The sequence below is a fragment of the Lepidochelys olivacea genome (assembly GCF_965140295.1).
Source record: "Lepidochelys olivacea isolate rLepOli2 genome assembly, chromosome: 2".
NCBI lineage: Eukaryota > Metazoa > Chordata > Testudines > Cheloniidae > Lepidochelys > Lepidochelys olivacea.
In genome coordinates this window covers 267,810,795-267,833,918 of record NC_140412.1, presented here as the reverse complement: position 1 = coordinate 267,833,918, position 23,124 = coordinate 267,810,795, and the positions used below count along the sequence as shown (strand labels likewise).

At 45.9% G+C, this 23,124-nt stretch overlaps 1 protein-coding gene across 4 annotated transcripts in view; it reads left to right on the top strand.

Annotated features, from left to right (window-relative positions):
* The window catches only part of LOC311515705 (KAT8 regulatory NSL complex subunit 1-like), a 151,527-nt gene that overhangs the window by 19,713 nt on the left and 108,690 nt on the right, over positions 1 to 23,124 (top strand). The window contains exon 3 of one of the 4 annotated variants that reach the window (XM_084618954.1): positions 1,988 to 2,189. The exons of the other annotated variants lie outside the window; for them this stretch is intronic. The gene's annotated coding sequence lies outside the window, so the exon portion shown is untranslated. The remainder of the gene's footprint in view (positions 1 to 1,987; positions 2,190 to 23,124) is intronic. 4 annotated transcript variants of the gene reach the window in all.

Here is a 23,124-nt window from a genome sequence, read left to right as displayed (position 1 = left end):
TTCGATATTACTTAAGGTTGTGAGATCAAGTTAGGCCATGCCAAAGTTAAGGCTGCCTAGGAAAATTTATTTTGCCCTTCTTGTGTGTATGTGTTATGATACTCTGAACTATATGATCACATATTTTTTTCCCCCCACAGGACCTCTCTCATTCAGTACATAGGAAGGATAGTGTTTATTTGAGGAGCAACTATTCAACATTTTGTTTTATCATAGTCTTCCAGAGTTTGGCCCCATGCCTTATTTAGTGCACACTATACGACTATTTCCATGTTGGTTTTTTGATGTTTGTTAGTAGCTGTGTGTTTCATAAATACTAACTTACTTTCAAAACATGCCTGTAACATGAGATGAAGTAGCTGCATTCTGCAGCTGGAGGACTGATGCACTGAGAAATTAGTTTCAGAGTAACAGCCGTGTTAGTCTGTATTCGCAAAAAGAATTGGTTAGTCTCTAAGGTGCCACAAGTACTCCTTTTCTTTTTGAGAAATTAGTGGACACCTTTGATCTTAAGTTTGGGTGCCCAATTTGAGAGGCTGAGGGCTTCATATTTTTCAGAGTATGTAGCATTATATAACACTTTCTATGTTCGGAGCACATCTCCATCTGACTTCAGATGCAGCTATACAGTGCTTAACATTTCTGCAGATTCAACCCCATGGTCTAGAGTTGGGCACCCAGAAAATGAGATTGCTTTAACCATGAAAACAACCTTTCTCTTCATGCAGTCCTTTGCCTCCTGCACTAAACACATTTCAGCTTCAGCCACAAATGAGACAGGGGTTGTACCAACAGCCTCTTTCAGTACATAATCCTGATTCATTCCTAGAGCATGGTACTTTCTGTGCACTGAATGAGGCAAAGATCTTATGGCAAAAACAGTCACATAATTAGGACTGCATAATAATGCATACGCACAGGGGAGTCGAATTAGGTTTGCACATGCAGTGTTAATTCTGGCATTTCATAACTTGAGTACTTGAATTTACCATCTTAACATTCTATTAATGTATGCTTTTGTATGTAATTCTCTGGTGTGGTGTGTGTGTGTGGGGGCTTTTGTTGTTTTTTTTAAACTAAACTTAATGGAATGTTTTGTGTGGAATCATTGACACCCATTTTTTTTTTCCATCGGATGTGATGAAACTTTTAAATCCATAGCACAACCACTTGGGTAACAGAGTAACTGATGGCTGTAGTAGTTTCACATAAAGGCAGATGACCAGCCACTAGATGAGGATGAGACCCACATATAGCAGTTAGTTTCACAGATATTTGCTGACAGAGGAATGTTGAGACTGGAATCTTGAATTCTGTTCTGGAGAGGGGTGTCTCTAGTGGTCATAGTTTCTTGTGCATTATCTCCCTCCCTAATCCTGATACCCTTCTGCCCTTGTTCCATACTAGATGATCACAATGGTCCCTTCTGGCCATGGAATGTATGAATCTGTCTGTCAACACCGCTCTGTTCTCAAGTCTTCATGGCTATCCTGTCCTGGGCTTCTCATCTAACGTCTCTCCCCCGGCCCCTTTCCACTGGTTTCCAGTACCATCTTTTTGCCAAGTCAGTCCCAATCCTTCCCCCCTCCACCCTTGCAGCACCTTGTCTCCTCCCAGTCTCTCTCTATGCACAGCCCCTGCCAGGCATAGTCTTCTCTCTTCTCCACTCTGATTGCTTGTCTTCGCATGTGCCACCCCTCCTCCAGTACAGCTCTTGTTCCCTCCGTATTAGTCATGTTGTGTCCTCCTCCACCCTGTCCGGGTGTCAGCAGAAAGATAATTAAGAAAGTTTTGTACCTGGTGCAATGACCCCCAGCAGTCCGAAACAGTGATTGTAAAGTAATTCCTTCTCAGCCGCAGGATGGAGCATTCCCAGTACAGATAATCTCTGGATAATTTAGCTGCCAAACTCTTAAGTCTGCTGAACACGTGCAAACTGAGACTTTTTCAAAGGCTGATAACTGCCAAATTTGGACTTTTTTCACAGGAACAGGAAAAGGCACATCCCTGATAAAAAGCATCTTATAATGGGAAGTATCAAGCAACCTGAACTCTAGGAGGAGCTGGTAATGCCACCTATAATGTGACTGAAAATGGCACATTCTCAGTCAGTCGTATGATTACTAGTGATGTAAAGTGCCTTAAGCGCAATGTGTCTGTCTGCAGATACCAGTGAAGCAATCTCAAAGGTAATTTTAAGAAATTCCTCTGAGGGTACTGATGGGGGAAAAAGCTGGGGGTGCGATATTCAGCAGTCCTTAGCTGGTGCCTTTAAATGGACACAACTTAAAAAATATTGCAAATCTTTTATCCAATTTCACATGAGAATTTGTTACTAAAACAGATGCTAACAATCTCTCTTCTTGGCGTGTGCTTTGTATTTACGAGAGAGGGTGCATGTAGTCAGTTTTGATTTCTGTATCGCCAGATTTACAGTGTTACTTTCTTACACTCTTGAGAGGCTGTAAACATGTAGATGAGCTCTGAAAACAATGAAAGTCGACTTAGTTGCTGCTATGTAATAAACTTATGAATTTTGAAATATTAATATAGCATTGTAGAGATTTATTTTAATGGAGGACCTTTTAAATTGATAATTAAATTGAAATTTTAAAATACAATTCACTCTTTTCTTGACTGGGAATTTACATAGGGATATGACAAATCTGAATGAGTCTATGTACTAAGTAATGGTTGCTATTGTCTGCATATATTTGATATTAATTCATTGTTTTTAGGGACAAAATCTCTTCCATATCAGGACTGTGTCACTCTGAGTTACTACTCTAAGTACAGTGAGCAAAACTAATTAGCTGATAGGAATTTGTATGCTTCTCTGTTGTTCATACTTTGAAGCCTTATTGCCAGTTAGCTATGCCTGCAGGGAAACTGATTTTCTAGCTCTGCCTAGCAATCATTTTCATATTGCTCTACTTAAAATAAGAACACTCTCTAGAAGCTAATTATACTGTAGATGTTGGTTTTGTCACTGCAGTGTAATCTTCTGAGCTGCAGGTGGAAATGATGCCGGCTTAATGGATGAAATATGGAAGTGGGAACCAGCAAGCTGAGTTCGAATCCTGCTTTAGAGACACATCATCTTGCAGCAGGACAATGATAATCAAATGCAATTGGGTGTGCCTCTTACGAAGAGAATTTAAAGAATTTGAGGTTCCTAGCTTTAACGTGATTGATGCATGATATGTAGTAGTGTAACTAGGACTTGATCAGAGGCTCCAGGAAGTCTTCTCAGCAGTTGAAATGTGATTGTCATATATAGTATTTGATATCTAGGAGGAGGTGGTATCACTTCAGAGTTGACTTTACTTCCCTTAATAATGAGCATCAGATTTGGTGAGCTAGCAAAAATTTACCATATATTAGACTTGTAGGATTGCCAATTAAAATCTCTTATCCAAAATTGTATGAAATTACTAATGAGCATATCACTGGCAGTGTTCCTTCTAATTTTCCCACCCATGTGCGGAATGAATTTTATGATATGCACCAATATGGGGGCTGTGACACACATCACCTTCATATCGGTGCACTTAACAAAATTCATGTGCTGGGGGTGGGGCCGAGGGGTTCGGAGGGTGGGAGGGAGCTCAGGGTTGGGGAGCAGGGGGTGAGGTGTTTGGGGTGCAGGAGGGTGCTCGGGGCTATGGCAGGGGAGAGGCTCTCTCCTCGCAGCAGCACCTGGGCTGGAGAGGCACCTCCCCTCGCTGTGGCAGCTCTGGGGTTGGGCCTTCAGGATAGGCGGCCATCCTCCAGCTGTGCCTGGGTCCGGGCCGCTTCCCCTTGCTGCGGCAGCTCTGGGGTTGGGCCTTCAGGATAGGCAGCCATCCCCTGGCTATACCTGGGTCCGCCTCCGGCTGCTGTGGCCATGCCACAGCAGAGTTGGGGCTGGGGGAAGGGTGTCCTGGCTGCGGCAAGTTGGGGGCTAGACTGGGGGAGAGGTGCTTCTCCCCCAGCCGCAGCAAGTCCCTGGACGGTTCCTTGAGCGTCTGAGTGGTGCTAAATAGGCTGCTGTGCAGCCGCGCAGCTTACAGGGAACTTAGAGACAACCCTCCTTAGTAAAGTCCCTTAAGTGTTGGAAGAATTTAATTCAGTGAGGCTGAAATATGACACAGGATATCTCTTTAAAAGCCACATACTTGTTCTTGAAGAGGCCACCTAACTATATTTAAAATTTGAGTGTGTCTTTGTTGTACCAATAAAATAAAAACCAGCAGGATCTTATTAAAGGGAAAAAGGCAAAATACCACATTTATTGTGAATACAGAAAGAAATATAGTAAGCAGTTAGTTATAGCTATAACATTCCATTCAATCTCATATTTATTCTCACATTCATTCACACACTCACACACACACACTCACACAGGTTCTGCAAGGTTGTTATCATAGTTACCAGCCTTAGAGTTGCTCATGCCAAGTCACTGGCCAGGTGGCCTGGACATGAGGAGGGAGCAGGGCCTTGTCAGATGCTCATCTGATGCTCCTGGAAGTTGGTTTGCAGAATCAGACCCCAAAGTTCTCACTTTTTAGAGTCTATTTTTATAGGAATTTCTTCCTATGCCAGTCTATGGGAATTGTTTCATCATGCTGTTGCTGAATCAATCAGCAGATAGCACATTCCTGACGGCTCCAAGATGTTATCTTGTTCTTTGGTTCTCCCATCCTTGAGGCTGTTGGGTGGATTCCAGTCTGCCCTCCGGGGGCGGGGGGGGGTCCTCTGGTTATTTCCACTTGACGCCTTCTTCAGCCGATGGACACTGGATTCTTAGGCTGGCACCTCCCTGATCATTCAGTTATTATCCACACCAAGCATCCATCCACATACATCCTCTATCTCTATTTTAATCACAATTGTTAATACAACAAAAGGGTGGGGAGTCTCTGGGTGCTGTTTCTGTTGTTAGAGTATTGCTTTGAGTCTCTCTCTCTGTGAACTGCTTTGAGAACAGACTCTGTCTTAGAATGTACTAACACAATTAGCAGCTTGCAAGTTTCACACATAGAGGGAGAGAAACAGTACCAAAAACCAAGAGACCTCTTAATTAGTAATACCCTGGAATTTAAACTCTGGGGAATCAAACTCATTTGTGATTTTAATACAGAACTTCTTTAATATGATCCAACATAATCCCCCTTTTGACACTAAGATTTATAATCGTCAGTGTCACTTTCTATGTAGCCTATTCAAGAGAAAGTACTGTGAGGCAATTTGAGTTTGTGATTCCAATTCATGCCACATACATGATCCTAGTGATGTATCTTTACTACAAGGTTCTGGGGCAACAGGCAAGGTGAGGCACACCCACTTTTGAGGAGTCCATTCGGTACAACCTCTAGTGTCCAATAGCTTCCCTCCCTCCCCAGCCCACTGGCTCAAGGTCCAGGGTAGCCAAAAGGATCCCATGTGTAATATGGGGAGTGGGTTAACCTTCAATACCTTTGCCTCCAGGGACTGTTGGTGTGCAATTTTGACAACAATTTCTCCCATTAACAAGTCTGGTTTACAATACTGGAAACATATTGCATCCATTCATATTGATAAGTGTCAAACAATGATCTCTTTCTTTTTTAACAAATGCATCAAACCCTTAATATTTCCCAATATGACCCAGAACATTTTGTGTTCCAAAGTAGCTAGTGCAAGTATCTGCATTTCAGTGCATCCCATAGCTATGGCTGTGTAGTTTCCTATTTCTAATATATATATATTTTTTATGGATAAGCCATGTGGTAGTATTAAGCCATTACTAAAGATTCCATCGGCCTTTTAGGTTACCCAGACCAATTTGGACCAAGTCTACATTGGCATGTACTTGTTTTTGTATCAGGCTGTCCTGTAGCTGGGACAGAAAGCTTAATTTATTTTTAAGTTCCTGCAGGTCTTCAGTATTTTTTTTTTAAACACACAACAGTGCTATCAACAACACAAAACACAAGACAAAACATAGAACACAGAACACAATTTCTATTGTGACAGTAGATTCATGGTATTGGGTTGCTTTTCAGCTGGCAGCTTTTCCTGATTTTCTGAAAGACAAAAAGAACATGTTTCTACCCCTTTTGGGGTGGCAGATTATTGCTTAAAATATTTCTTTTACAAATACCCTTGCTGATTGCAGGCAAAACAGAGAAATTGCCCCCATATTTTCCTGTTTTTGTTCTATAGGCAGGCCAGGTTTCAAAGGCTTTTATCTTTTAAGGGTTATGGGGAAATTATCCCACTGTTTAGTCATTAAATCCCTGAGTTTTCCTTCTTATACAGCAGACCAAGTTTATAATGTTTTTCCTGCTGTGTTAAGCTTTAAGTTTTATTTACAGGTAATAACTGAGAAGCATCATTACCATACGACCTTAAAGGATTTTTTGTTACAGGGATACTTATTATCATTATTATCCCATGCCTTTTATTTAGACAATTTGTTTGCTGACCAGGTATGTCCTTTATCTGCAGCTCCTTTGTGCTGCTAGTTCTTTCCTTCCTTTATCATTTAGGTCATTTGCATTTTCACAGAAACTTCCTGCTTTTGGATTTAAAGCCATCAGCAGCTCAGAGACTCTATCTTAAAAGGGACACAATCAACTTTCACCAGAGTTTTGATTACTTTTAACTTCTGCTTCCAAAACACACAGCAATCTGAAAAAGAAAACCCAACCTATTGTGGCTCCCTTTGGAGCCCTAATAGCATTTTAATTAAGTAGCATGGTATGTTTGCATTTCTTTTGCCCCTTCTACAATATACCCTGCACATGTTCTGGGGCAAATGCACATTCCTTCCATAGTTTAACTTCTATAACATTATCCAGATCCATTTTTACATAAGGTGTCACTATTTCTTTTTTTGCTTACAGAGTTTTCATGTACCTTTATCAAAGTGACAGTCTGATTACTCAGAGCCATTTTAAGACTCAATGTTTCTAACATTGCTTCTTTTTGTTTTGTGCACCTCACCCCTGCTGTTGCTTCAGAGAGGCACTGTCTTTTTTTTAATTTTTTTTTACTACAACTCTCATCTGCTATTTTGTTACAAAAACAAACAAACAAAAAACAAACAAAAAGAATCCAAAAAATTTTTTTTTATATTCTCCTGATTTTGACTGCCCTGCTGCAGCCACAACTTAAAAACATTTTAAATTTTGTAAAGCATTGAGTTACCTTTTAAGGGTTAAATGCCAAATCCCAAAGCCAAACAACACTAATTACCTGTGTCTAGCAAAAAGGTTTGTCAGTTTTGCAACTTCGAATTAAAGAGTCAAATGGATTTTGAGTGGCATTATTTAAAACAAAAACAAAACTAACTGGTCCTTAGAACTTTACATATTTACACACACACAGACAGATACATACACATTTTCTTTTCCTTAACATCCCTTCCACACTGCTCTGTTTTTTTTACATCTTACATTCCCTTTATACATTTGAGGCAGTTAAGTTCCAATAGAACCCTCTTATGTTCTTTTAGCAAATTTGACTAAATTGTCCAGTCAAATGATTTTAATCAGTTTATTTTTGCCTGGCTAATTTACAGACATTCCTTTGGAAAAGGGCCTATTTTTCTTTCAGAATGGCTGCAAAGAAACCAAGAATGCTCTAACTCTTTTCCTTTTTAACATTTTCGGTTAAAAGTTGTTTGGGTGAAATACAAAGTTTAACTGCTTAATTCCCTCCAGCCTCTGCAGAGTTAACTTTTTCACTCTTTTTGTATTCCTGGAGTGCCTCTTTCACTATTTTCAGCTGGCTTTGGATATTTGTAGCCAGCACCTTCCAATTGTCTGCTCCCTTTTCCATTTGTGCCTTTTCCTCTTTACATGAAGACAAGCGGAGGGAAGAATCCTTACATGCCTCCCACAACAACCAAATTGCTGCTGCATCTCTTTTGGCAGCACTAGAAGGTTTGTATATGAGGATATACTGAGCCAATCTATCCTCTAGGTCCGAAATAGTGCAGACATCAGCTAGGGCTTGTTTAGTCCAAGGACTGTGCCCAAATTTTTGAAGGATTTGTTTAAAAGGTGTAATTTCTTTAACAAAAGGTGAGGTTGGAGTTCCTTCTGACTCCATTCCTCCCTCTAGTACTGGCTTACCCTGTTTTCTTTTAAACATCTTAACATGGATATTTCAATCTCTTTGTCACTGCTGGTATTACTTAGCAAGTGACACAGCCTAGATTCTGAAATCATAGCTTAATCTATGTGTTTTTCCCCTGCTACCTTCCCGGAGGCCAGCAGGTCCCCTGCTACCTTCCCGGAGGCCAGCAGGTCCCCTGCTACCTTCCCGGAGGCCAGCAGGTCCCCTGCTACCTTCCCGGAGGCCAGCAGGTCCCCTGCTACCTTCCCGGAGGCCAGCAGGTCCCCTGCTACCTTCCCGGAGGCCAGCAGGTCCCCTGCTACCTTCCCGGAGGCCAGCAGGTCCCCTGCTACCTTCCCGGAGGCCAGCAGGTCCCCTGCTACCTTCCCGGAGGCCAGCAGGTCCCCTGCTACCTTCCCGGAGGCCAGCAGGTCCCCTGCTACCTTCCCGGAGGCCAGCAGGTCCCCTGCTACCTTCCCGGAGGCCAGCAGGTCCCCTGCTACCTTCCCGGAGGCCAGCAGGTCCCCTGCTACCTTCCCGGAGGCCAGCAGGTCCCCTGCTACCTTCCCGGAGGCCAGCAGGTCCCCTGCTACCTTCCCGGAGGCCAGCAGGTCCCCTGCTACCTTCCCGGAGGCCAGCAGGTCCCCTGCTACCTTCCCGGAGGCCAGCAGGTCCCCTGCTACCTTCCCGGAGGCCAGCAGGTCCCCTGCTACCTTCCCGGAGGCCAGCAGGTCCCCTGCTACCTTCCCGGAGGCCAGCAGGTCCCCTGCTACCTTCCCGGAGGCCAGCAGGTCCCCTGCTACCTTCCCGGAGGCCAGCAGGTCCCCTGCTACCTTCCCGGAGGCCAGCAGGTCCCCTGCTACCTTCCCGGAGGCCAGCAGGTCCCCTGCTACCTTCCCGGAGGCCAGCAGGTCCCCTGCTACCTTCCCGGAGGCCAGCAGGTCCCCTGCTACCTTCCCGGAGGCCAGCAGGTCCCCTGCTACCTTCCCGGAGGCCAGCAGGTCCCCTGCTACCTTCCCGGAGGCCAGCAGGTCCCCTGCTACCTTCCCGGAGGCCAGCAGGTCCCCTGCTACCTTCCCGGAGGCCAGCAGGTCCCCTGCTACCTTCCCGGAGGCCAGCAGGTCCCCTGCTACCTTCCCGGAGGCCAGCAGGTCCCCTGCTACCTTCCCGGAGGCCAGCAGGTCCCCTGCTACCTTCCCGGAGGCCAGCAGGTCCCCTGCTACCTTCCCGGAGGCCAGCAGGTCCCCTGCTACCTTCCCGGAGGCCAGCAGGTCCCCTGCTACCTTCCCGGAGGCCAGCAGGTCCCCTGCTACCTTCCCGGAGGCCAGCAGGTCCCCTGCTACCTTCCCGGAGGCCAGCAGGTCCCCTGCTACCTTCCCGGAGGCCAGCAGGTCCCCTGCTACCTTCCCGGAGGCCAGCAGGTCCCCTGCTACCTTCCCGGAGGCCAGCAGGTCCCCTGCTACCTTCCCGGAGGCCAGCAGGTCCCCTGCTACCTTCCCGGAGGCCAGCAGGTCCCCTGCTACCTTCCCGGAGGCCAGCAGGTCCCCTGCTACCTTCCCGGAGGCCAGCAGGTCCCCTGCTACCTTCCCGGAGGCCAGCAGGTCCCCTGCTACCTTCCCGGAGGCCAGCAGGTCCCCTGCTACCTTCCCGGAGGCCAGCAGGTCCCCTGCTACCTTCCCGGAGGCCAGCAGGTCCCCTGCTACCTTCCCGGAGGCCAGCAGGTCCCCTGCTACCTTCCCGGAGGCCAGCAGGTCCCCTGCTACCTTCCCGGAGGCCAGCAGGTCCCCTGCTACCTTCCCGGAGGCCAGCAGGTCCCCTGCTACCTTCCCGGAGGCCAGCAGGTCCCCTGCTACCTTCCCGGAGGCCAGCAGGTCCCCTGCTACCTTCCCGGAGGCCAGCAGGTCCCCTGCTACCTTCCCGGAGGCCAGCAGGTCCCCTGCTACCTTCCCGGAGGCCAGCAGGTCCCCTGCTACCTTCCCGGAGGCCAGCAGGTCCCCTGCTACCTTCCCGGAGGCCAGCAGGTCCCCTGCTACCTTCCCGGAGGCCAGCAGGTCCCCTGCTACCTTCCCGGAGGCCAGCAGGTCCCCTGCTACCTTCCCGGAGGCCAGCAGGTCCCCTGCTACCTTCCCGGAGGCCAGCAGGTCCCCTGCTACCTTCCCGGAGGCCAGCAGGTCCCCTGCTACCTTCCCGGAGGCCAGCAGGTCCCCTGCTACCTTCCCGGAGGCCAGCAGGTCCCCTGCTACCTTCCCGGAGGCCAGCAGGTCCCCTGCTACCTTCCCGGAGGCCAGCAGGTCCCCTGCTACCTTCCCGGAGGCCAGCAGGTCCCCTGCTACCTTCCCGGAGGCCAGCAGGTCCCCTGCTACCTTCCCGGAGGCCAGCAGGTCCCCTGCTACCTTCCCGGAGGCCAGCAGGTCCCCTGCTACCTTCCCGGAGGCCAGCAGGTCCCCTGCTACCTTCCCGGAGGCCAGCAGGTCCCCTGCTACCTTCCCGGAGGCCAGCAGGTCCCCTGCTACCTTCCCGGAGGCCAGCAGGTCCCCTGCTACCTTCCCGGAGGCCAGCAGGTCCCCTGCTACCTTCCCGGAGGCCAGCAGGTCCCCTGCTACCTTCCCGGAGGCCAGCAGGTCCCCTGCTACCTTCCCGGAGGCCAGCAGGTCCCCTGCTACCTTCCCGGAGGCCAGCAGGTCCCCTGCTACCTTCCCGGAGGCCAGCAGGTCCCCTGCTACCTTCCCGGAGGCCAGCAGGTCCCCTGCTACCTTCCCGGAGGCCAGCAGGTCCCCTGCTACCTTCCCGGAGGCCAGCAGGTCCCCTGCTACCTTCCCGGAGGCCAGCAGGTCCCCTGCTACCTTCCCGGAGGCCAGCAGGTCCCCTGCTACCTTCCCGGAGGCCAGCAGGTCCCCTGCTACCTTCCCGGAGGCCAGCAGGTCCCCTGCTACCTTCCCGGAGGCCAGCAGGTCCCCTGCTACCTTCCCGGAGGCCAGCAGGTCCCCTGCTACCTTCCCGGAGGCCAGCAGGTCCCCTGCTACCTTCCCGGAGGCCAGCAGGTCCCCTGCTACCTTCCCGGAGGCCAGCAGGTCTGGTTAACCTAATAGAAATGCCTAGCTCACTAGAGCTGGCGGTGTGCACACCAATATTTACAATAACTGAGGTTTTTTACCAATATTCCCCCTTTCGCAATTCTCCACCAAAATGTTGTACCAATAAAATAAAAACCAGCAGGATCTTATTAAAGGGAAAAAGGCAAAATACCACATTTATTGTGAATACAGAAAGAATCATAGTAAGCAGTTAGTTATAGCTATAACATTCCATTCAATCTCATATTTACACACACACACACACACACACACACACACACACTCTGCAAGGTTGTTATCATAGTTACCAGCCTTACAGTTGCTCATGCCAAGTCACTGGCCAGGTGGCCTGGAGGGAGCAGGGCCTTGTCAGATGCTCATCTGACGCTCCTGGAAGTTGGTTTGCAGAATCAGACCCCAAAGTTCTCACTTTTTAGAGTCTATTTTTATAGGAATTTCTTCCTATGCCAGTCTATGGGAATTGCTTCATCATGCTGTTGCTGAATCAATCAGCAGATAGCACATTCCTGACGGCTCCAAGATGTTATCTTGTTCTTTGGTTCTCCCATCCTTGAGGCTGTTGGGTGGATTCCAGTCTGCCCTCCGGGGGCGGGGGGAGGTCCTCTGGTTATTTCCACTTGACGCCTTCTTCAGCCGATGGACACTGGATTCTTAGGCTGGCACCTCCCTGATCATTCAGTTATTATCCACACCAAGCATCCATCCACATCCATCCTCTATCTCTATTTTAATCACAATTGTTAATACAAGGAAAGGGCGGGGAGTCTCTGGGTGCTGTTTCTGTTGTTAGAGTATTGCTTTGAGTCTCTCTCTCTGTGAATTGCTTTGAGAACAGACTCTGTCTTAGAATGTACTAACACAATTAGCAGCTTGCAAGTTTCACACATAGAGGGAGAGAAACAGCACCAAAAACCAAGAGACCTCTTAATTAGTAATACCCTGGAATTTAAACTCTGGGGAATCAAACTCATTTGTGATTTTAATACAGAACTTCTTTAATATGATCCAACATCTTGGGGGTTGGATGTTGTCACTGAGATCCTGATAAACACTGAACAAGGAATTCCCAGGCACCATGGTATCTACACCTCTTCTCCCCCCCATGCAGAAGTAGTCTCAGAAGGGAATTAATCCATGTGTTGTAAGACTTCGATAGGATCAGAGCCTCTAAATTGGCATTGGAAGAATGGAGTTGTCACCCTGAAGAGTTAGACTTGCGTGTGCAGCAGAGAACTTTCTTAACTGGTCCTGAGTCGGGAACTCACTCCCCAAAGAGATCAGGATGCCCATGAAACTCTGTCTCAGGAAAAAATATATAAATCCTACTTTTGATTAAAGAAAAGGAGTACTTGTGGCACCTGAGAGACTAACCAATTTATTTGAGCATAAGCTGTGAGCTGTAGCTCACGAAAGCTTATGCTCAAATAAATTGGTTAGTCTCTCAGGTGCCACAAGTACTCCTTTTTGCGAATACAGACTAACATGGCTGTTACTCTGAAACCTACTTTTGATTAGGCTTTTCACAGTATCACTGCAGCTTTTTTTCAAAAGCCCAGTCTGCACACTGCAAGGAAGAGAGAACTATATCTTTAACACTTCAGAATGTTGTGAGTTGCTCATGCTATGGTGATGGGAACTGTATTCGAATCTAACTGGAATCGCATTTAGATGTAACCCAAGCTTGCGTTCTGGATGTTCAGAGTTTTTAGGGTAGCAGGAGAGGCTAGATCTGCAAAAACAGTACAGCATTTACTTAAGCATCACATATTGGTTAGACACTTCGCAATAAATTTAAGCTGACATCTGTTTTGGCTATCATGTAAATTTTAAACTAAAAGTCAAAACCTAATTTGTTTAATTTTTTTCAGCATTAGACAGGAGGACAAACATTACTAGAGAACTACAGTTGGAGTTGAGAACTTGATTATAATTTTGAGAACCCCGCACAATACCACAGGTGAGGCTGACAGGGGAAGCAACAAGATTTTATTGAATGTTAGTGAAAAAGTTTGAATATTCTCCCTATGTACAAATGCTTAACTATAAATGCCTTTCAGTCACAGCAGGACCTTGCTGATGCACATATTTACTTGCATATGTTTCCAAGTGGTCTTCTTTCACTGAGAGGTAGCTCAGTGTTTTGAGTATTGACCTACTAAACCCAGGGTTGTGAGTTCAATCCTTGAGGGGGCCATTTAGGGATCTGGGGCAAAAATTGGGGATTGGGCCTGCTTTGAGCAGGGGGTTGGGCTAGATGACCTCCTGAGGTCCCTTCCAACCCTTATATTCTATGATTATGATTCTATGAAAGATCTAATACAGTAGCTCCTCGATTTCTGAAAAATACGACTTTAATCAAAGCGATGTTAAGCGAATCCAATTTCCACGTAAGAATGAATGCAAATGGGGGCGCGGGGGGGGGGGGTTAGGTTCCAGGGAAATTTTTTTCACCAGACAAAAGACTATATAATATATATAAAAAGAAAAGGAGTACTTGTGGCACCTTAGAGACTAACCAATTTATTTGAGCATAAGCTTTCGTGAGCTACAGCTCACTTCATCAGATGCATAAAGTGGAAAGTACAGTGAGGAGATTTTATATACACACAGACCATGAAAAAATATACATTGTATGGAGAGTGATCACTTAAGATGAGCTGTTACCAGCAGCAGAGTGGGGTTGGGGGAGAGAAAACCTTTTGAAGTGATAATCAAGGTGGGCCATTTCCAGCACATTTCCAGGAGTTAACAAGAACATCTGGGGAGGGGGGTGGGAAATAAACAAGGGGAAATAGTTTCACTTAGTATAATGACTCAACCACTCCCAGTCTCTATTCAAGCCTAAGTTAATTGTATCCAATTTGCAAATTAATTCCAATTCAGCAGTCTCTCCTTGGAGTCTGTTTTCGAAGTTTTTTTGTTGGATAGTCACTTTGAGGTCAGAAATCGAGTGACCAGAGAGATTGAAGTGTTCTCCGACTGGTTTATGAATGTTATAGTTCTTGACATCTGATTTGTGTCCATTTATTCTTTTACGTAGAGACTGTCCAGTTTGACCAATGTACATGGCAGAGGGGCATTGCTGGCAGATGATGGCATATATCACGTTGGTAGATGTGCAGGTGAACGAGCCTCTGATAGTGTGGCTGATGTGATTAGGCCCTATGATGGTGTCCCCTGCATAGATATGTGGGCACAGTTGGCAACGGGCTTTGTTGCAAGGATAGGTTCGTGGGTTAGTGGTTCTGTTGTGTGGTGTGTGGTTGCTGGTGAGTATTTGCTTCAGGTTGGGGGGCTGTCTGTAAGCAAGGACTGGCCTGTCTCCCAAGATTTGTGAGAGTGATGGGTCGTCCTTCAGGATAAGTTGTAGATCCTTGATAATGCATTGGAGAGGTTTTAGTTGGGGGCTGAAGGTGATGGCTAGTGGAGTTCTGTTGTTTTCTTTGTTGGGCCTGTCCTGTAGTAGGTGACTTCTGGGTACTCTTCTGGCTCTATCAATCTGTTTCTTCACTTCTGCAGGTGGGTATTGTAGTTGTAAGAAAGCTTGACAGAGATCTTGTAGGTGTTTGTCTCTGTCTGAGGAGTTGGAGCAAATGCGGTTGTATCGTAGAGCTTGGCTGTAGACAATGGATCATGTGGTGTGGTCTGGGTGAAAGCTGGAGGCATGTAGGTAGGAATAGCAGTCAGTAGGTTTCCGGTATAGGGTGGTGGTTATGTGACCATCGCTTATTAGCACTGTAGCGTCCAGGAAGTGGATCTCTTGTGTGGACTGGTCCAGGCTGAGGTTGATGGTGGGATGGAAATTGTTGAAATCATGGTGGAATTCCTCCAGGGCTGCTTTTCCATGAGTCCAGATGATGGTGTCATCAATGTAGTGCAAGTAGAGTAGGGGCATTAGGGGACAAGAGCTGAGGAAGCGTTGTTCTAAGTCAGCCATAAAAATGTTGGCATACTGTGGGGGCCATGCAGTTACCCATAGCACTGCCGCTGATTTGAATGTATACATTGTCCCCCAATGTGAAATAGTTATGGGTGAGGACAAAGTCACAAAGTTCAGCCACCAGGTTTGCCGTGACATTATCGGGGATAGTGTTCGTGATGGCTTGTAGTCCATCTTTGTGCGGAATGTTGGTGTAGAGGGCTTCTACATCCATAGTGGCCAGGATGGTGTTTTCAGGAAGATCACCGATGGATTGTAGTTTCCTCAGGAAGTCAGTGGTGTCTCGAAGATAGCTGGAAGTGCTGGTAGCGTAAGGCCTGAGGAGGGAGTCTACATAGCCAGACAATCCTGCTGTCGGAGTACCAATGCCTGAGATGATGGGGTGCCCAGGATTTCCAGGTTTATGGATCTTGGGTAGCAGATAGAATACCCCAGGTCGGGGTTCCAGGGGTGTGTCTGTGCGGATTTGTTCTTGTGCTTTTTCAGGGAGTTTCTTGAGCAAATGGTGTAGTTTCTTTTGGTAACCCTCAGTGGGATCAGAGGGTAATGGCTTGTAGAAAGTGGTGTTGGAGAGCTGCCTAGCAGCCTCTTGTTCATATTCCGACCTATTCATGATGACGACAACAGCACCTCCTTTGTCAGCCTTTTTGATTATGATGTCAGAGTTGTTTCTGAGGCTGTGGATGGCATATAATAATATATATGTTATATATGTACGCACAACATACATTTTAAGCAAACCATTTAATACTGTACACAGCGATGATTGTGAAGCTTGGTTGAGGTGATGGAGTCAGCGGGTGGAAGAGGGTGGTATGTGTCCAAGGGAATACCTTACTGCTAAATGACAGGTTTCAGAGTAACAGCCGTGTTAGTCTGTATTCGCAAAAAGAAAAGGAGTACTTGTGGCACCTTAGAGACTAACCAATTTATTTGAGCATGAGCTTTCGTGAGCTACAGCTCACTTCATCGGATGCATCCAATGAAGTGAGCTGTAGCTCACGAAAGCTCATGCTCAAATAAATTGGTTAGTCTCTAAGGTGCCACAAGTACTCCTTTTCTTCTTACTGCTAAATGATGAACTAGAACTCCGCTGAACCCTCAAGGGTTAACACGTTGTTAATGTAGCCTCATACTCTACAAGGCAGCACAGTAGCTGCTGCCTGCAAGCTCCCTCCGTCCTGAGCCCTGTCATGTCCTGTCTTCTCCCCCCCTCCCCCCCCCGCTCTGTGGAGCTAGGGTAAGCAGGTGGCAGGCGCAAGGGGTAGGGGGACACCCTGATATTAGTACACCTTCCCCCCCACACACACAGCTAGCAGGAGGCTCCCGGGAGCAGCTCCAAGGCAGAGGGCGGGAGCAGCACATAGCAGTGGGGGAAGGACAGCTGAACTACAGGCAATTAATAGCCTTCTGGGCGGCTGCCGCACAGGGAACTTAGGAGTGGGGAGCTGATGGGGGGGCTGACAGTCCACCCTGGTTCCAAGCCCCCACCAGCTAGCTGCAAAGGGCTGCTCTTTCTGCAAGTAGTGGACAAAGCGGGCCACTGCCAAAGGGCCTTGGAAAGGAGCATTGCGCAACTTTAAACAAGCATGTTACATAGCTGATCAATTAGGGAACAGCGAAACGTTAACCGGGAGGACTTTAAGTGAGGAGTTACAGTATCAGGGTGCAGTAGTAAGATTTTGTGTTACTGATTTGACTTTCTACAAAACACGGTACAGAACATTTTTTGAGAGGGATGCAAAGTATTATCACAGTTATAACTAAATTTCATTAAAAAAGAAAAGGAGTACTTGTGAAACTAAATTTCATTGTGATTTTTTTTTTTAATTGTTCAATCTCCAACTTGCAAAAGCCATAACTGCTAGTGCAAATTAATGACGTTAGGCTGTTTTACCCTCTGGGAGTGAACTATAATGGAAAGTGAAAAGGCTTATTTCTATCTAAATCTGAAATATTATATATTTAACTTAGATTCGTTAGGGTTTGAGGATCAGAGTATGTCAACATTTCTGGTTCCCTTAGTCATTTAGCTAAGGAAACAACTTGATTAGAAAGGGGGAATATAATTAGCAAAATATCAAATCCTGTGCTAATGCCAGTACTGTAATGGTATCCTTCAGAGTTCTGGAACAGGAAAATTAGTGTCTCCTTTTGTACATCCTTAGGACTGCCTACGTGTAAACAATAGAGCAAGATCTACAGTTAGGCTTTAAATTGTTATCTTGCTGCAAGGCATCTGCTCAGAAGAATGTGAGCAAAGAAATATGCTGACTCTTCCTGTTATAAATTTGCTTCCTATTAAACATCCTACGTAATATTGAAGCACTGAGATGACTGCCATGATGACTGATACTTTGTTTGACTTTTAGATTTTCATGCATCTGAAATTGCTTAATAGATATCTAGGTATCCATCATAAATGGGATCATACAGGTGAGAGGATTTGGTCTTGCTGGATGAAGGGACCTCCTTTACTGATGTTATATGGGGAATTCTCATTGTCTTCAACTGGTAGCTCAATGTCTGAGGTTTAAACCATATAGTATAAAATGTCAATATTCACCTAATGTAGACAACTTTTATTGCTAAAGATGGTGATTGGAGTGTGTGTAAGAAAATTCCTCTGAACTTTCTCATGCTCATACGTATTGCAGTGCTAATAGCTAGTGGAGTGCACCAGGAGTTTTCAGAGGAGAGAAGCTATTTTTCCTCTCAGGTATTTGTAGATCACCCATCACTAGCATGTGATTACAGTGATTACTCAGCCTTTCCAGACTACTGTACCCCTTTCAGGAGTATGATTTGTCTTGCTTACCCCCAAGTTTACTCACTTAAAAACTACTTGCTTACAAAATTAGACATAAAAAGACAAGAATGTCACAGCATGCTATTAGTGAAAAATTGCTTATTTTTACCTTTTATAATTATAAAATAAATCAGTTGGAATATAAATATTGTACTTACTTTTCAGTGTATAGTATATAGAGCAGAAAAACAAGTCGTCTGTAGGAAATTTTAGTTTGTACTGATTTCACTAGTGCTTTTTATGGAGCTTGGTGTAAACCTAGGCAGATATCTAGATGAGTTGATGTACCCCCTGGAAGACCTCTGTGTACCCCCAGACGAGTGTGTGCTCCTGGTTGAGAACCACTGCTCTGTTACACTACAAGGCTGTTTGCTCTGTTATATAGTGTGGAGAATGCAGGAATTACCTATTTTTTTTTTAAATTAATTTTATATGCACATCAGTTTGCATGCTCACTATGGGGAATGAGGGTGAGGGGGCTTGGGATAAAGGGATGAGTGAGAGGGGGAGGTGAGCGGGGTTGGGGAGCTCAGGGAAGGGATGCTGGGGACCCGTGGGAGAATAGGGATAGGGTGCCTGTCAACCCCACAATCTACCCTTCTGTGTGTGGGGCAGGATCTGGTGCATCTGACCCTGTCTTCTCTGCCTACTTCTGAAATGTAATCTGGGATCCAGCCCTACTTTCTGGGCCTCTGTGTGTGTGCATGCACCAGGGTCTGGGGCCCCCTCCCCTTCTGAAGGGGGAGAGTCTAAGACCCTCTCCTTGCCTCCCTCATGTAAGCTGGGGTCTGGGTTGCCTTGTTGCTCAAAGGGTATCTGAGCCCATCTCAGTTTTCTCTCCCCCCCCCCCCCCGGTGAACCAGGTTTGGGGAAGCCTTGCCCCTCTGGATGGAGAGTTTAGAACAGACATACTTGGAGCATGCATGAAGAACACACTGCGGATATTGGGTGAGGATCTGAGAATGGGCATGTTTGCATCAGAAACACTTCAGCACTGGGATGGAGAGATGGGACACTCAGTGATGTAAATGAAGTAGTTCATACATCTCAGAACTATTGTTTCAGGCTGTATTCATCTCCACTGGGTCGTCTTTCATCAGAAAATATTTCATTGAGATGAATGAGCCACTTCAGCATTTCGCTGAGCCTGCTATGCTATGATGGGTATGTAGTGCCCTGCCCCTCCATTTTCACTCTAATTATAGCAGAGTGCCACCAGCTCTGTTGTATTTGATCAAGACAGGTTTCCTGTTTAAAGCTCAACTTCAAGTGTTCTAAAGTCCATATGGTTACTCGGATTGCCTTGAAATTTTATGCACTTCATGGGGAAGTGGGGTTTGGTCAGTGAACCAAATTTGGGACAATTTGAATAAGGGGTTCCCAAGATATAGCCCCTTGGAAAAAAAGCTCTTAAAGTTGACATGCTGGCAACATTTTCATATACAATTAGAGATCAAACTATGGCTGAGATCCTTGCACTAGGATCTCTGGTGCTCAAGGGTTACCCCTACAAAATGCATGGCACCCACCAGCCCTTTGGGAGAAATCAAATTACAGCATTCTTAGTAAAAGATTTTTTTTTCTCCAGTTGGGTGTTCTGGTAAGCATAAGGATTACCTGATGGATCACCCTCTGCATGTACAGAGAGAGAGCGCCCAATGGTGTTGAAAGCCACCGAAGATTGGCAGGACCTGCATGGCTTCAAGGGAAATGTTCTGGCCATTGGATCTGAGCCCCACAGAGGCACTGTGAATTCAAATCCCCAACGCAGGGTGGAAATTAAAAAGGGAGGCATATTGCTTGAATCTGCCTGTGTCAAAGAAGAATTTTTATTTTGGGGAAATATAATATGCGTATAGTAAATATTCAAAAGGCTCTGAAACGATTTTTGAAAAAATGAATTGTACGTGCAAATGTATGCTGGAAGAAGAAGGTGATTGGGGTAGAAGAATGGGTGGAAATAGGTGAGGACAGGGCTTGGGGGTGTGAGGAGAGGGATAAATGGGGATGGGTGGGTAGAGGGATTAGGTGATGGGGAATGGCGGGGGTAGGGACATCAGGAAAAGGGAACATGGCGGGGGCGGAGATGAGTGACAGACTGTGGGGAAATAGGAGCATATGTATCACCCTGATATTCCCCTCCCATGTGTGCACCATGATCTGGGGGGGCCCCAGACCATGCATGGGAGTTTAATACCCCTGCCTGCCCCTTCTGTGAGCTAGGGTGTGGGGGACCTTGTCCTTCTAGGGGGTCTGAGTCTGTCTCCCTATTCCCCACTATGTGTGGGGGAACTGGGAAAACCCTGTCCCTCGGGTATGCAGCTGAGAACAGGCATACTGGGAGCATGCAGGTGTTAAGAATATGAATTCTTATTGTGGTTCTCCTGAAGTTGGCTGGATAAGGGGAATGAGACTGACTATGAATGGAGTCATTCATACATCTCAGAACTATTGTTTCATGCTGCATTCATCTTAAGGTGTTCTTATTCAGGTATGCCATCGTATTGAGATAAATGGGCCACTTCACCCTTTTCTGAGCCTTCTATGCTGCAGAAGGATGTGTAGTGTTGTGTGCTGCACATACCAAGAATGAAGGGGTTGGGCATGTGAGGAAAAATGCAGAGTGGCCAAGGAATGCACAGGATACAGCTCTTTTTCAGAAAATTGTGTTAACACTTTAAAACAGCCTTAGGGTTCTCTCATCATCCATAGGGAAAATTCTGATTCAAAGGTCAGGTACAGTTGGAAAATGGGATACAATGCCACATAGACACATTAGGGAATGCCTAGGATGAGGGGAAGCCTGGACAAAATAGCATGGTGGGGGCCAGCAGGGAGGGTGGATGGACTGGAAGGCACAGGACTGGCTGGATGGCGAGGGGCAGGGAGAAGAGTGCAGGACCAGGAGTGCATAGTCCACTATTCTACGTGTTGTCTACAGTTGCCATAATGACCACAAACTCCTACCAACACCTGCAACTTTTACTGTAAAGGAAAGGACCTACCTGCACCTGCCCTACACTCTTAGCCTATTCAGAATACCACTTTGCACTTACAGGATACCATCTAAACCTATATGTTCCCTTACCCATCATTAAACCCACAGACTGCTTTCATATCCCACCTCATTACTGACCATTCCTGTTGCATGGCAAGACACTCCCCTTCCCTCCCCTGTGCTTTGCTAATTTTGCAATAAAATGATTCAGGCAACTCCCCTAGGTTCACATGCTCCCTTTTTCTTTACACGCACCCACAGGGTGGGCTCAAACCCTCTCACATCACAGCCACAATTCTGTGATGCTTCTTAAACTAATCTCTATCTCTTCAACCCACAAACACACCTCCACCAATCTGCCCCACCTACTCCCTCCACCACTTAAGCCATTTAGTACAGGTACAGCTCTCTTACTGGATGCAGCTTCAGACCATTGCAGATAACTCCCCAATGGCTGCCAGCTCCAGGGGGCAATATTAAGGCTATACAGGGTATGTAACGTAACTGTGTCCTGTTTTTCTGAAGTTTGAGTTTTGCAGAACTTGATATTATGGAAGGGCACAAGCAGTCACTGGGAAACCTTAACTCTAGATGAAAGTGAGCATCAGTGATACTGTTTTTTCTGTCTGCAGAGATTATACTTCTCAGGCCTGACTTTAACCTAACACTGGACTCTGCCTCTGCCTCACAGAGGTGATCATCCAGTGTCAGACAGATCTGAAAGGGATACTTGAGTGGAATGATTATCTATCTATTGTCTTCCCTCTACTACAGGGGTTCTTTGTCTCAGGAGAGGCACTTGGATTCAAGGACTGACTCTTCAGAAAAGCTGTTCCTTTCTAATGTATTGGACCAATATGAGCCAGATGGGTGTGTGTTCCCCTGAAGGCCCTAGCCTGGGATATCAGCGGAAATCCCTTGAGAGGCCTGCTATAGGGTGGCAGCAGCGGGGAGGGAAGCTGGGCCTAAAGGCTCCTTGCCCCACACTCCAGCATTGGCATTGTTCATGCTATGTTCAGATCCCTCAGTCTGCACACGAAGAGGAGGGAGGCAGCTGAGCTCCACAGTCAGGAACATGACCCTAGAAGGAAGTAAACAAAACTTGTTCAACTGGCTGAAGCAAAGTCTATTGTTTTTAATCATTAAACATGTGAAACATAACTATAAATTCCTCCCAGGGGGTCTTTAAAGTGAGTGTATGAATGTCTTAGCAAAAGTTTTCATGAGATCCAGCAGATTATAAAGCACAGCCTTGAACCTTCATTCTTATTCTTATAACACTACGATATTATGGCACAATCTTTAATCTAAAAAATACATCCAGCTTGGTGGATGTGTAACATCAATATTCTATTGCTGGTGACTTTTATTTACTACTGGTGTCAGACTCCAGATTAAATTCAAACTTGCTCCTCAATGAGGGGTGCATATGTGGCAGCCTATGCTTGTTACAGTTGTATACAAAGATTAATGTTAAAAAATGTAGCTGAAACTAGATTATATCCCGTGCATAATGTGAGAATTTCAGATTAAAAGCTACAGGTGGTTGTGACAAAGTTGAAGAGATCGAGACTTCAACTGAAACTGTACACTCATGCTTTTTTGGAGAACACTAAGCCCTGTAGAACCTTGAATAATTGAATTGGTGACCTTGAGTATAGTTAGAAATGTGAGATTAGCAGGAAGTCCCTGATGGTGTGAAACCAGAAGCGGAGGATTGGTTGTTCAGTAGCTGGAGATCGTTTTTGTTGTGCAATATGTTATGGAATGTCACTCTGAGTAAAGCCATTCAGTCTTAGCATCAAGGATAATTTTTGAGTGCAGGGGACTGGACTAGAAGACCTCTTGAGGTCCCTTCCAGTCCTATGATTTTTACTTTGGCATCCAAGCTCTGCAGTTTTAAGAAAAAACTAAAACTTGATATCTAATGAAGACTTGGGAGAAGCTATGTCTCTCTGAAAATATAGAGGTGTTAATTAACAATTAATGGGAGCTGCTCATAAATATTTAAGATCTTATTTCAAGAAGTCTTTATTTAAAAAAAAAAAAAAAAAAAACCACCAGACTTGACACTTCTGATATTTCTAAAGTAAACAAAGGGATAGGAGGACGTCTCATGCTTTCTTCACAAACCATAAAGAAACTAATCTAATTTTTTTAAAAGTCCTTTACATATCACCTTTAGGACAACCACCTT